This window comes from Mytilus trossulus, chromosome 3, assembly GCF_036588685.1.
Source record: "Mytilus trossulus isolate FHL-02 chromosome 3, PNRI_Mtr1.1.1.hap1, whole genome shotgun sequence".
NCBI lineage: Eukaryota > Metazoa > Mollusca > Bivalvia > Mytilida > Mytilidae > Mytilus > Mytilus trossulus.
The window spans coordinates 45,734,149-45,748,578 of NC_086375.1; positions in this window are offsets into that span (position 1 = coordinate 45,734,149).

Consider the following 14,430-nt stretch of genomic DNA (forward strand, 5'->3'; position numbering starts at 1 on the left):
CCAAAAGAACCTTTGTGAGCATGCTTCAAAGACTCATAACTGCTCCAAAAGTAATCTGATCGAATTTGAAGCATGTCAAGCAGATATCATCAACATCTACTTAATAAGTCTTAAAATATGTCTAAATACCTAAAAAGCTATTTAGTACTCAAAAGGTATTGCAAAATTATTCCTTTTCATTTTTTGTTTTGTTATATGGATACAAATATAAGTGATACATGTACCAATACAGTATTTGTTGTGGTATGCAAGTGTAGTAATTAGCATTTACTGTAACAGTGTTAATTCACACAAATTAAGAAAAAACAAATGAATGGACCAGATACTCCGCAGGGTGCTGCTTTATACTACTGCAGAGGTGGAAACCTGAACGGTTGGGGCTAGTATGGACACAACATTCAAGCTAGATGCAGCTCTGAATTTGGATTGTGGTTAAATAGTTGACACAACATAGGTTTCTGACACAGATTGAATGTGGTCTATAAAGAACTTCAACTTAAAAATTTTAAATTGGACATTTACCTATTTTGGTCCAATATCCAAAATCTAAATACATGGTTAAATTCAGAATATCATAGAACCCGAAGAATTCAATTTTTGATCGGACCAACTTGAAAACTGGGCCCATAATCAAAAATCTAAGTACATGTTAAGACTCACCATATCAAAGAACCCCACAAATTCAATTTTTTGTTAAAATCAAGGTGATTTTAAATTTGGACCCTTTGGACCTTAATGTAGATCAATTTAAAAACAGGACCAAAAATTAAGAATCTTAACACGGTTAAGATTTGGCATATCAAAGAAGCACAATAATTCATTTTTTTGATGAAAGCAAACAAAGTTTAATTTTGGCCCCTTATTCCTTGGGACCAAAACTCCCAAAAATAATCCAAACCTTCCTTTTGTGGTCATAAACCTTTATAGATTTCTATTAACTTATGCTAAAGGTATTGTTAAAAAAAACCAAGAAAAATGCTTATTTGGGACCTGTTTTTGGTTCCTAAATCCTACCCTGTTGGGACTAAAACTACCAAAATCTATTCCAACCCTCCTTGTGTGGCCATAGACCTTATGTTAAAATAGATTTCTGTTTACTAATACTTGAGTTATAGAGCAAAAACCAAGAACAATGCTAAATTTGGGCCCTTTTTCCTAAACTGTTGAGACCAATATACCCAAAATCAATCCCAGCCTTCCTTTCATGGTCATAAACCTTGTGTCTAAATTTCATATATTTCTATTGACTTTTACTTAAGTTAGAGTGCTAAAACCAAATGTCTTTGGATGAAGAGGATGACGCCAACGTGATACAAATGTACAACCAAAAAGTTTTCAATTTTTGTGGTGGTATAAAAATGATCTCAAATCAAATTTCTAATGGAGTTTGCAACAATAATTATTCAACTACTCATTTTAATAAAACATTAAGTATTAAAATATAAATGTCATACAGTCATGGTGATGATGCCCCCGCTAGCATATAACGTTAAAAAGGTACATAAAGTGAAGCTGCCAAAAATTGAACTTAAACTGAGTTTAGAGGTAATAAGAATTACACATTTCACTAAATTTAGTTGAGACAAACTTGAGAAATTTTTCCATTTGTGAAAGGGCATAACCCTAGAATGATAATCAAAGTGCTTGTAATCACTGAATGGCTATTAAAGAATTTTGCATTGTATAGTGTATATTCATGTATAGCATTATTTTAAGTTGATTCAACTACTATTATGGACAGAGAAATCTAAACTCCAATTTTTAAAGAAGATTTCATAAAGCATTGGTTTTAGGTAATTCAACAACCATTCTGGACAAAGAAATAACTCAAATTTATTGTCTGGAATCTACAAAAATGTTTGTTTTTGGCCCTTAATTCCTAGACTGTTTGACCCATAACCCACAAAATAGACCTCAACCTTCTCCTTATGGTATTCAATATTATGGTACAATTTCAGAACAATTGAAATACTTATACACAACTTTTTGTACGGACACTAGATTAACATGATTAATGCTTGTTTTGGTCACCTTTGGAACCCTTATTCCTAAATCTTAGGGACTATATATATAACCCCCCAAAACAATCCCAGGCTTCCTTTTATGATTATAAATATTACTGTGGATGAATTATTATTCTTCGGATACCAATTTTCGTGGCTTTTGTGGCTAGAGTCTTACCACGAAATTAAATGTTCAACGATTAACAAATTTTCTATAGGCTTGTATGCAGACTTCGGCAAAACCACGAAATTAAATATCCACGAAAATGCAAACTTTCTTTAATCCACGAAAATTGGTACCCACGAAAATAAATGAATCCACAGTATGTTATAATTTTAAGGCTTCCTTTTTACTTGTACTGAAGTTATTATCTGGAAACCATCCGTCTTGGGAAGACGACGACAGGATACATACATGTATTTCAACTGCAAAAATTTCTGTGGTTGTTTAAAAATTTCAAACATGTACGATGAAATATTGTTTTAGAAATTGATAAGCCTAGATATGCCTTATAATTTTTCCCTGCATAGTTGAAGGACCATTTACACTCAGAACCGAGTCATCAGTAGGCAGCTAGTACAGATGTATTAAAACAACCTAGCATCATATTGCTAGTAGTGGTAGTAGCATTCTCGGGTAAATTTGTTCTTTTTTTTTTTTTTTTATATATTTGGTTCAAATCAATATAGAATGCTTTTATCTCCCTAATACTTACATTGTAAATAGAGGTGATACTACTTTGACAAATCCTTGTACATGAGAGTTTTCTGTCAAATCTTTATTTCACAAAGAATGATTTGCATAACAATGAACTGAGCTCAAAGCAAAGTATTCAATAATACACTTAGACAAAGAGCTAAATTCAGTGATATACTTTGTACTACAGGTCCTTCATTAACATCCATCGACCAAAACCACATCTCAAAAACATTCCATACTACATGGTTGGATTCAGAAGTCCTGAAAAAGACGATTTTTTTTATCATATTTTAAGTATATACACACAGGTTTAAACTTTCTTGTGGTACAATCATTCCGTATCTAGCAACTATCAATTTGCTTCATGCACATATTGATATGTGTTGAGTTTACCTCTGTTGGAAATAAGAACACACAAACCTCCACCTAATTTTAGTCAACGGACAAAACATTCAAAACTATAAAATATTATCTAAGACTTGTCAGTGTCTATTTACCATTGCCACTGAATCAGTGATATATGTACACATAATTATGTACATGCAAGAACTTCTTAATTATTGGCAATATTAATTACGTGGAAAACAAAAGGGCCTGGAGTGGTGTAATTTTTAATCTACACCTTTGTACTATATTAGTTATATATAAAGTCGAATTCTTTGATTCGTCATTTTTACGCGATGACAGCTGACAAATTGGACCTCGTAATTTTAGTATTATAGATATATAAGACTAAAACTGACATTCAGTCTTTACGATATCTTCATTCCCAAAGTCATTTTCAAATCTGACTTCATGGTAAAATAAGATTCCATATCTACAACCAATGAAAAGGAAATATCCCTCTAATAGACTAGCATTTAAATCACAGTTTTCGAAAATGGAAGCTAGGTCACCGTGGAACCTAGAACAAAAAAAAGGGAAACAATATATCTTAAATATTTCAAATGCATGTACATGAAATAATATTAATCTCTAAAATTCACCATATTGTTCCCTTTTTTATCTTCTGTTCGATACTTTTTTTTATTTTTTATTTAGCCATTTATTTCTTTTGCTTATGCATTACCTTTGCTATAGCTGCATGCAGTCTTGTTTGTGCTTAAAGTTTTAAGTTTGCATGTGCTACTGTTATATAAATACTATGTGCTACTGTATATGTGCTGATATTAGACATTTGTTTTAATCTATCTTGCTTAGCTTTTATTCTGCATGTGCTATCTATGTATTAATATATATATGTGCTGTCTGTTTGCATGTTTGTGTTGTATACATGGTATATGTGTCTGATGTTATTACATTTATGTTTTGTTTATTAATATCAGTCGGTTAAAGAGCTCTTAAGAGCTCATGTTCATTGTTATTATGTATATATATGCAACCCGACTTTAAATAAAGATTACTTTACTTTACTTTACTTTTACTGTATATCCAGTGGCGAATCCAGAAATTTTCTAAAGTGGGAGCCCACTGACTGACCTAAGAGGGGGCCCGCTCCAGTCACGATTCAGTGATTCCCTATATAAGCAACCAAATTTTTTCTCCAAAAGCAGGCCCCCCCCCCTAAATCCACCTCTGATATCAACCTCTAGATGTCTTTCAATTACATTCAGTTTAGTGTGGGTTGATGTTTGATTGTTGTACATGTTACAATTACATTCAGTTTAGTGTGGGTTGATGTTTGATTGTTGTACATGTTACAATGAGCAAAGCCCATACCGCAGTCAGCTATAAAAGGCCCTGATAAGACAATGTAAAACAATTCAAACGAGAAATCTAACATGTCTGTTTAAGGTTACATCATCAAAATATGTAGGGTAGGTAGGTAGGTCGGTATTTTCTTTTTATTATTTTGTCCATTTTATTTTTTGTGCCATGATTTTGAATTGTGTGGTCCGAGTTGTCCATGGGGCGAGAGTTCCCCTATTTATAATGATTGGATTATTTCTTACGACGGCAATAAAATGGCTTAGGGTGGGTGCTCAAAATAGGATCGGTCAGGTACCCATAATCAAACATATATTTTTTTGGCCTTACCGAGAGCACCATTGAAATATATACAAATCACGGATCGGATACGCATCAACTATGTAAGACCTAATTTCAACACCCCTAAACAGTGAATATTTTTATCGCAAACAGTAGAATTTTATTACATAATGTGAAATGTGTGCCTTCGCGGCCTTCAGTTTTGATTTTAGACTAGAGAAGAGACTAAATGCGTACAAACCTGATGTCAAATGAAGATATACGGAATTTAAATAACGTTGATCCTTTAAATGTATGAAAAACAAAAATATATGGCAATTGTTCACATAAAATAGATAGTAAAATTTTCCAGATGAACGTCCATTAAAATTATTAAAGTCTCTGATGAATATTTCCCGCGCAAATGTCATGGAATAGACCAAACGAATTTTAGGTGTGTGTTGTCATTAAAAAATTCGGGTCAATGAACACAGTTAGATTAAATATATAAATATGTTAACTATATTTATATTAGTTTTTCAGAAAAGTGACTTTACCAGATTTTTTTTTGTGGCAAACAACGGTAAATAGCCTATATCATCTTGACATGACATATGAAAACCCCTTAAGCATAATGGTGTGTGTATGGAATAGTCCATGGAATTGTCCAAACCGATACAGGTGAAATACGTAGAATAATATTGCTGTGTCTATTGTGGACACAGCGATAAAATCAGATTTAAGATCCTTATGAGCCCGTAGTAAGTAAAAAAAACTGTAAAAAGCCTTATTAAATAAAATTTGCTCGATTAACCTTGAAGTGAAGACTAATAAAAATTTGCATGTATAGTGAACCCCCTAAATAAAATAATACTGTGTTCTAGACCACTTCCCCTTTCGGTGATCTACAGAAATGATTTTTTACTATATAGTATGTTAACTACTTTCTGGTATGGGCCCGAATTAGTAGTGTTACACCTATAATAAACAATTGATCCATAATCATTCAAGAACTGTAAAAGTTGTTTTGATTCAAGTCAACAAGTACAGCTGTTTGCTGCATTGTATCGTCTAAGTACAGTAAACAATTAGTTTGTTACTCCGTCGGGATTTTTGAAAGCTTCAAAGCTGACATATATAACGTAAAGTATGGTGTTAAGTATGGTTTGATGAATATCGTATATGTATATTAATCGTGAAATTCGTTGTGATAAATCCGACATGTGAAAGACACAGAGGTATAAACAAAATCTTTAATGTATAAATTTTCAAAAAGACTATAGTTTTATTGTTGCCAGAGAAATAAATATTTTTTCATTGTCATAATGCCACACATCGTCTATTGATACAATTGCAAATGACTTTTTTTTTATATAGATCCAGTAATGATATCGTTTTTTTAAATTTAAAGAACAAAGTAAAAGATGGAGAGTATCTATAATACCTGTCATTTTATCGAATTACCAAACAAATTGATGTCATTGCCAATGTATTTTCCAATATATCTCAATTTAAACTTTTCAATACAAATAAAATAATGTTGCAAAATAATTGTCTATTAAATAGTTCTTTTTGCACTTAATTTAACTTAACTGGTGTAAATAAAATTGTTACTGATGGATGCATCTCGAAGAGTCATTTAACGTTTCATTTATAACATGAAGAAATAATAAAGGAGTAGGTCGGGTAAGGGCCGATTTTGGCCTCAAATTTCAGGTTCATCTAACAAAAGTTTTCGGACACTATTTAAACAATTAAGTGTCTATTTCAATGGATTCGATTACTGTATGTGAAAAGTAAAATCACAAAAATACTGAACTCAGAGGAAAATCAATTTGGAAAGTCCATAATCACATGGCAAAATCAAAAAACAAAACGCATCAAAAACGAATGGACAAGAACTGTCATATTCCTGACTTGGTACAGGCATTTTCAAAGGAAAGATTTTAACTGATTCAGTCATTAAAAACGCTCTGATTAAAGCTTAAATATGAAAAATCTATTAAATATGCCAAAAAACGTCATTTTTCAGATAGTTTATGTCACAGATGAAAGTGGCCGCAATCGTGTCCATCCTCAACCTTTATATATGTTTTGTATTATCATCAAATACAACTTACATTTCAATATTATGAATGAACACGAATGACACCACTTTCATTTAAGACGGAAACCATCTAAAATTTAACCAAAATGCTACAATTTGGCAGATTTCAGTAATTTAGCATGACTTTATGATGCTAGAACACAATATATATGCATTGCATTGTCAAAAACAGCCCATATTTATGTAGCAGAAGCATTTTACTTTCCAAAATATAACTTAAAAATTACATTTTCACAATTTTCTGAAACTGCTATATTTTGAGGCCAAAAAGTGGTCTTACTGAACCTACTCCTTTGTAAACAATGTCTTTTTTTTTGCACTGTTTGTACTGATCGTTACTTTGTTATCTATGATTATTTGCTATAATTGTACCGGTCTAAGGCATGATGGGTTGAACGCTAAATATCTTTATTTTATATTACTTAGTTTGATGCTTAATATACTAGTACTCAGAATATTTTATCTCAGTTGTACTGAACATCAGATCAGAATACTTAGAAATAGCAAAAGACTAATGTTATTGACAAAAAATAGCATAACAAAGAACCACACATTCTGATTCCTGATAAAAGAAGTGTTTATAGGTTTAAAAGAGGTTTCGTGGAGCACAGACACTGCACGTTTTAGTAAGGGCACTATAATTTTTGATGATCTAAATATTTCCAATATTATTAATTGAAACACTCGTTTATGGTGTTTTTTTAAATTTCAATGTTAGCAGTTACGGGAATTGAATATCTCTAATCAATTTTGAAAATTAAATCAAAATGTTGTATTGGTTTTTTAACAAAAATAATTCTTAAAATAGCGACAGAACGTAATTTTGATAGGTTCGAACCTAACTTGAAATTGTGAATAACAATTTATATGTTCATTTGATTACTTGTTGGTTGCACGTGTACTGTGTTCCAATAATAAGTGTTATATTTCTTTTTGCTTCCATCATAATTAACGAGTATGCAGACTGAACTTCACCTTTTGTCACAGCCGGCATATTGTATAAACATATTTACTTACGCTATATTGTAAAGAAACACTATAATGTTCGATGTTTCGAATTTTTCCAAACATATTTTATTTAAATTCAATCTTGAATATGGCAGTTGTTGTACATACGTCTGATGTGTTTTAGCTTTTGAGTTTGCCATAATGGTCAAAGCACCTGATTACTGAGCTGATGATACTCTTAGTGACTCACACAATATCCTTATTTTTTTTGTTATACATGTAGTTATTAGATTAGAGAATAGAAACAACGGGGAATGTGTCAAATAAACAACAAGCCAACGAAAGAGCACAAAACAACACAAGGCCTAATATGTGTCTTAAAACACCAAGAGAATCCCTCACTCGGAAGTGGGCTTCTGTTGGACCTCGACAATAATGTATACAAGGTCTGCAAAATTCACGCCATACTAAACTCCGATACATACAATGAACCAAAATTTGGGAAAACGCAGACGACTAAAAACAGCTAGAGGTCGCTGATTTGGAACTGGCGCAACAATGCAACATGGTTTCTTTAAAATCTCAACTTCTCAACAAGATGTCTAGCCAAGTCTCATAAACAGACACAAAGCAAAAAGCACAGTAAAACTCAGTTTATAAGACATCTGCCTAACACACTGAATTATCTAGAAAACAAATAAAAATGGCCAGTTTAGAACAGCAAAAGAGAGAATTTCCTACTGTGAAAACAAACAGTCATAATAGGTAAAAATGTCAAAAATAGGGGTACAGCAGTCAACATTGTGTAATTATCTTAATCTTAAAAACAAACATTGACCAAATAACACAAACACAATGACTAAGTTAAATTAACTTCTGTTTTTAATTATATTATATGTATTTTATCTATCGAATTATATAATTCTCCATTTTGATTCTTTTACATTTTATCAACTAGTATAAGATCACATGTTTGTTGGACGTGTTTTTTTGTACCTTCCAGACTGAATTAAGTTAATAGAGAACTATTGAGCTGCTTCTGACTGTCATGTAAGTTAGCTCCGAAAATTCAAATACAATAGTAGTTTACAGATTTATAAATCTTTTAGGCCCACCGAGAAGACGGGACATATTCACCCATTCTGTTTCTCAAAAAAATAAATCCTTGTTGAAAATATGACATATAATTGGATATCCTGGCTTTGTAGATTTACAATTTTTACAATTTACAGTTTACAATGTGTACTCTGAAATGGGGTACGACCATTAGTGTCCAGTAATCAGGAGTTCTGTGTTTAGATAAAATATCAATAATACGGGTTGGGTTTTATAAAATAAATTTTCTGTTAGATAATTGTGTAATACAAAGGCGATAGATACCAAAAGGGGCTTTCAAACTCATAGGTCGAAAAAAAACCGACAATGCAATGTCAAGAACATAATTCTACCATTATTCTGGAATTCATGATATCGATTCCATACAAAATTATGATACCTAAACTGTTTAAAGCACCGTATGCTCATGTTTAAAATGTATTTCAGTGGTGCTCGAAATCATTCCTAAAATCACGTTACATAAAGGCAAAAATAACCATAAATAACAACAAAACTAGCTACAGGATGTAATTTTGATAGGTGCGAACATAACTTTGAAATACAAAACTTTGAATAATAATTCACATATTGTTTGAATACTTGTTAATAGCATGTGTACTGTGGTCCAAAAATAAGTGTTATATTTCTTTTTGCTTACATCATAATTAAAGATTATGCAGGCCGTACTTCACCTTTTGTCACAGGCGTCATATTGTATAAACATATTTACTTACTCTAAATTGAAAAGACAACTTGTACAGAAAAATTCAATTCACATTTTATCCACAAGCTAGTTTTTATGATTAAGATGTTTTTAATTTTCCAATTAAATTTATTGGTATATTGAAATCATGACAGCAAGTAATGATTTACACTCTTTTTTTTTTCTTTAAAGACGTAATTATTTGGAATTAAGGAGAATCAGTTTGTTCAAAATAACAAATAAAAACGGATTTGTTTTTCGAGAGCAAAAAACAACAAAATGCTGCAGTAAATTATTAATGTTTTGTTGATGTTTATTTAAAGCAAGTTTTTATGAAGATAAGCTGAGCACTATCCGTACAACAAACTGCACCTTGTTATATAATTTCTAACGAAATATACCGTTAATTTTGACTGATTTCTTGACTAAGCTCAAGAATTGACAATTATTGTATATTGAGAACTACGTCAAAAAAGATAATTTGAAATTTCATATTGTAAATTTTCTATTTCTGTGTTAAGAGATCCCCAACAGTTCCTCCATGAAGAGTAAAATAACACAAGTACTGAACTCCGAGGAAAATTCAAAACGGAAAGTCCCTTATCAAATGGCAAAATCATTATCTCATATTGATACGATACTCGAGACGATACTCTCAAACTTTGCATTTTTTTTTTAATAAATGCCAGGCACATAAATTCTGTTTCTGCTTCGAATTTGATCATTGCAGTTAAAGAATTTTCGATTTTAAATTATTTGAGACAATTACAGACAGAAACTTTTGAGTATCAAAAGTAAAATCACAAAAATACTGAACTCAGAGCAAAATATAATCGGAAAGTCTCTAATCACATGGCAAAATCAAATGACAAAACACATCATTTTCAAATTTATAAAATGGTGGATTAAACCTGGTTGTATAGCGCTAAATCTCTCACCTTGGACGACAGTCTCATCCAATTCCGTTATACTTACAATGATGCGTGAACTAAACAGACATAATAAATAGAATAGTCAGTCATCATCGTGTTACAACTTAAAGAAACAGTTTGGCGTTTCTGACGTCAGAAAATGTATATGCATCATATTTTGTCGTTCAATGCTTATACAGACAATTTTAAAATTTCACATGGGCAATGTTAGCATACAGGTTTAAAAAATCAAAAGTATGTAAGAATTAATTTTAGAAATAGACCGAGATTTAGAATAGTCCAAAAGTTCTATAGACTATTAATAAGAATCCACAAATGGTTCATTCCACTACGTGATTAAATAATTTTGACATTTGTGGTTCCACGTATTTTCTAATTTATAATAGAAATATAACATAATGACATATTATCGAACAATAACATACTGGCAGGATCTTTTAAAGTACAGAGTCACGTTGTAAGAACCAACGAAACACAAGTCGCATATACAAAACACACCAGCAAAAATGAAAGATAATACAAACTCATTACTACGGGTTGTCCATCAAATGTTTTTAAAAAAATGGACAATATCAGACTTCCATGAATGTCTAGTGATAAAATTGTTATTCCGGACACAATAGCTTTGCGGACGGAAACATCTTTTTTAGAGACTAGTAGTGATTATTTAAAGTCATAAGAAACGAGTGACCGGTGAAAAATAATGTTCTTCAAATTCTTAAACCAATGCATACAAACATCATAAACTTAGTCTTCTGTGCTCGAATTTATCATTTTTTTCGTGTAAATTTCGTATAATCGTCAATTTTTTTTTCAATCGGTCAGTGTTGTTGTGAAAATATGGCAGGTAATTAAAGTTCGTGTTTTGAAGCCGAAGTTTAACGATTGTCACCTGTTTGTCAACAATTGACGAAAAATAAACAAAAAAGCATGGAAATTGAGCACGTGTTTAACATGTAAATTCAGATAATAGTTTATTTTAAGGACATCCATGCGTATTGTGGTCACCGGATTTTTACGAGATGGGTCACACTGAGGTCACCTTGCATACGGAAAATATATCGGGGGAATTGCTTGCTGGAAGGAAACAATTCAAATAAAGTAAACTTCTTCTAAATATGAATAAATTAAAGGATTTTCTTCAGAAAAAAGTATATGTACATTAGTTTTACAATGAAAACTATCCATTGAGTTATAAAAAACATATGCATTATTTTTTTTTGATTTGAGGTTTCTTATGACTTTAATTGTAAATAATACATACAAATGAAATAGTGACCTTGAGCATTGCCTTTAATTCATTTTTCATAAATTATCGATTTTTAATTGTATGGGTGATACCTTTTTGATAGGACTTGTAGTGATTAATTGAAAATAATACATAAAGATCCCATAAAACCAATGTATTCAAAACAGTTTGAAATGAAACAGGATGTTTCTTAATCCAAATGTTTTCTGAAAAATGAACCTTTTGTGAAAGGGGAGGCAAAGCAAATTTAATCTTTGTCATAAGCTTGCATCAACATGTTAAATCAAAACTATAAGTGACACAAAAGAGCCGTTTATGATTTTTCTCCTCATTAAATGATGTTCGTCTGTATTATTTAATTGTTTAATTCAACGTCATTCGGAATGTAGATTTTAGTCCATTCTGGGAATTAAACCTTTTCTCCCTATTCTATATTTTATGTCTACTTTAAATAATAATAAATAAGTGTTTATACTGAAGCATAATTCATTAATAACCTGAGCAAAACGACTGACAAATAAGCAACATTATATTCCCTATATTTAAATTATTAATTTTCAAATAGATAACAAAGGGGAAAATAGAAGAAGGGAAATTAAAAAACCTATAATTCGGATCGTGATTTATTAAAACAGTTATTACCAATGTTATTTAAACTGATCGGGCGGAGCTCACGTTTTAATTTGCATAAGGACAGTCTATTTGAAGATGTGTGTGACAAGGATGATTACCGTTATAATCATTAGTGATTTCTAATCACCTATCAGTGTTATCAAAGTAATTTACAAATGAATAACTGGACATTTCATTAATGAGTTTATCCTAAAACACCTATTCATAGATGGACTGGTTTGTTATGAGCGAACTGGTGAAACTCCGCCCAGTCAAGTGAAATAAATTGAGTAATAACAATAGATAAAGGCAACAGTAGTATACCGCTTTTTTATAGAGAGCCGTGGTGTAGTGGTTAGTGCATCGGACTACTAACACAAAGGTTCCTGGTTCGATTCTCGTTTGGGATGAAAATTTCAGGAACTCAATTTTCGGCTCTCCCTTAACACCATTTGCGAGTATGGTCTTGAGGAAACGATGATAGTCCGTCGGAAGGGGACGATAAATGGCTGACCCGTGTTAAGAGAGAGCCATATCTCTTGCACGTTAAAGACACCCTTGTAGATTTCGAAAAAGAGTAGGCTAATGCCGCTACAAGGCAGCACGCGCACCCGCAAAGTGGAAAGGGATAAATATAAGTTGCAAAACTTGTTTCCCAATCCACTCTAAATAAATATGTTTAAACTGAACCGCTTTTCGAAATTCATAAATCGATAGAGAAAAAAAAACAAATCCGGGTTACAAATAGACCACTCCACCAAAGTCGTGTATGAACTCTGGTTGAGAAAGAAGTGAATGGTAATATTGCAAATGGTGGACCCAAAGCAGATGCTCATGATACTTTCATACGTAACGCTTTTATATGCTTACATTATACATACTTCGTAAGCAGAAGTATGATCCTTCAACTAAAAATGTTTTAACAGATAAAAATTGTCTCGCCATTTTATAATGAACTTTCCGTTTTGAATTTCCCTTGCAGCTCGTTTTTTTCTTATTTGTTTTCAAGTAAATTATAAGCTAGCATTATCTTTTAATTTCCCTGTCTGCTATTTTGCTATTTTATAAGCAGATACCCTGTCAAGGGAACCATAATTATAAATGCAAACCCTCGAATATCTTTTCACCTGAAAGATATAAAGCACAAATGCAGCTTGACAATTTTGAATCATTCCTTATGTTGTAAAAGTAAGCTCACTGTATACCAGCATTGCTAATTTCTTCATACTTTATTTAGTTTTATAGTTCGTTTCTCTGTTGCATTGTCGTTTTGGTTTTTTCTTGCACTTCAGTGTTTCTGTTGTTTCGTTGTTTTCCTCTTATACTAGTAGTTTATGTTAATCGCTTAAGAAATAATTCCTTCGTGTCATGCTCTATGCTCATTTTAACATGGGTAGGCATTATATTTGTCGATATTTTACACTGAATACCTTAAAAATGTTTGGCCTTTCCCATTCCCTCCCCGATAAGTCTATGCATTACATTTCATATTTGATAAGTTTAAAAACTACGAGCAGAGTTAACATATGTTGTTTTATAAAAACATATAATAAAAGTTTATGCTAGCTGCTTTAATGTATACATTTTAAAGGATAACGATGGAAATAACGTTAATACACACAGTAAGTTTGTGCGCATGTGGCAAACATATTTTTTATGCTCCTTAGAACACGGCTTTGTTTACAAAGCGTAATTAGGACGTCATATTAGAATTTATGACATTCCAACAGCGGTATACTACTGTTGCCTTTATTTACTTTCAGATATATTGATGATGTCCTATCACTGAATAACCCATATTTCAGCCAATACTTGATCTTATATATCCCAGTGAATATGACTATTACTGATACTAGAAGGACTGCGTCATATCTTCAGACATTTTTTCACAATGCGATGTGTCTTTGTCTAAACTGACTAACACATGTTAGATATGGGGTTTATCATTTACGTCGTCTGGTCTTTTTAAGTACCGAACTTGAACTATTCCAGATTATGACTGTTTGGCTGTGTGTTAATTCGCATTGCTATAAGACATGTAATGGTATTTGTTTATACAACATTCGTGTATTTAGTTATGATGTTGTATTTGTAATTCTGATTGGATATTGTT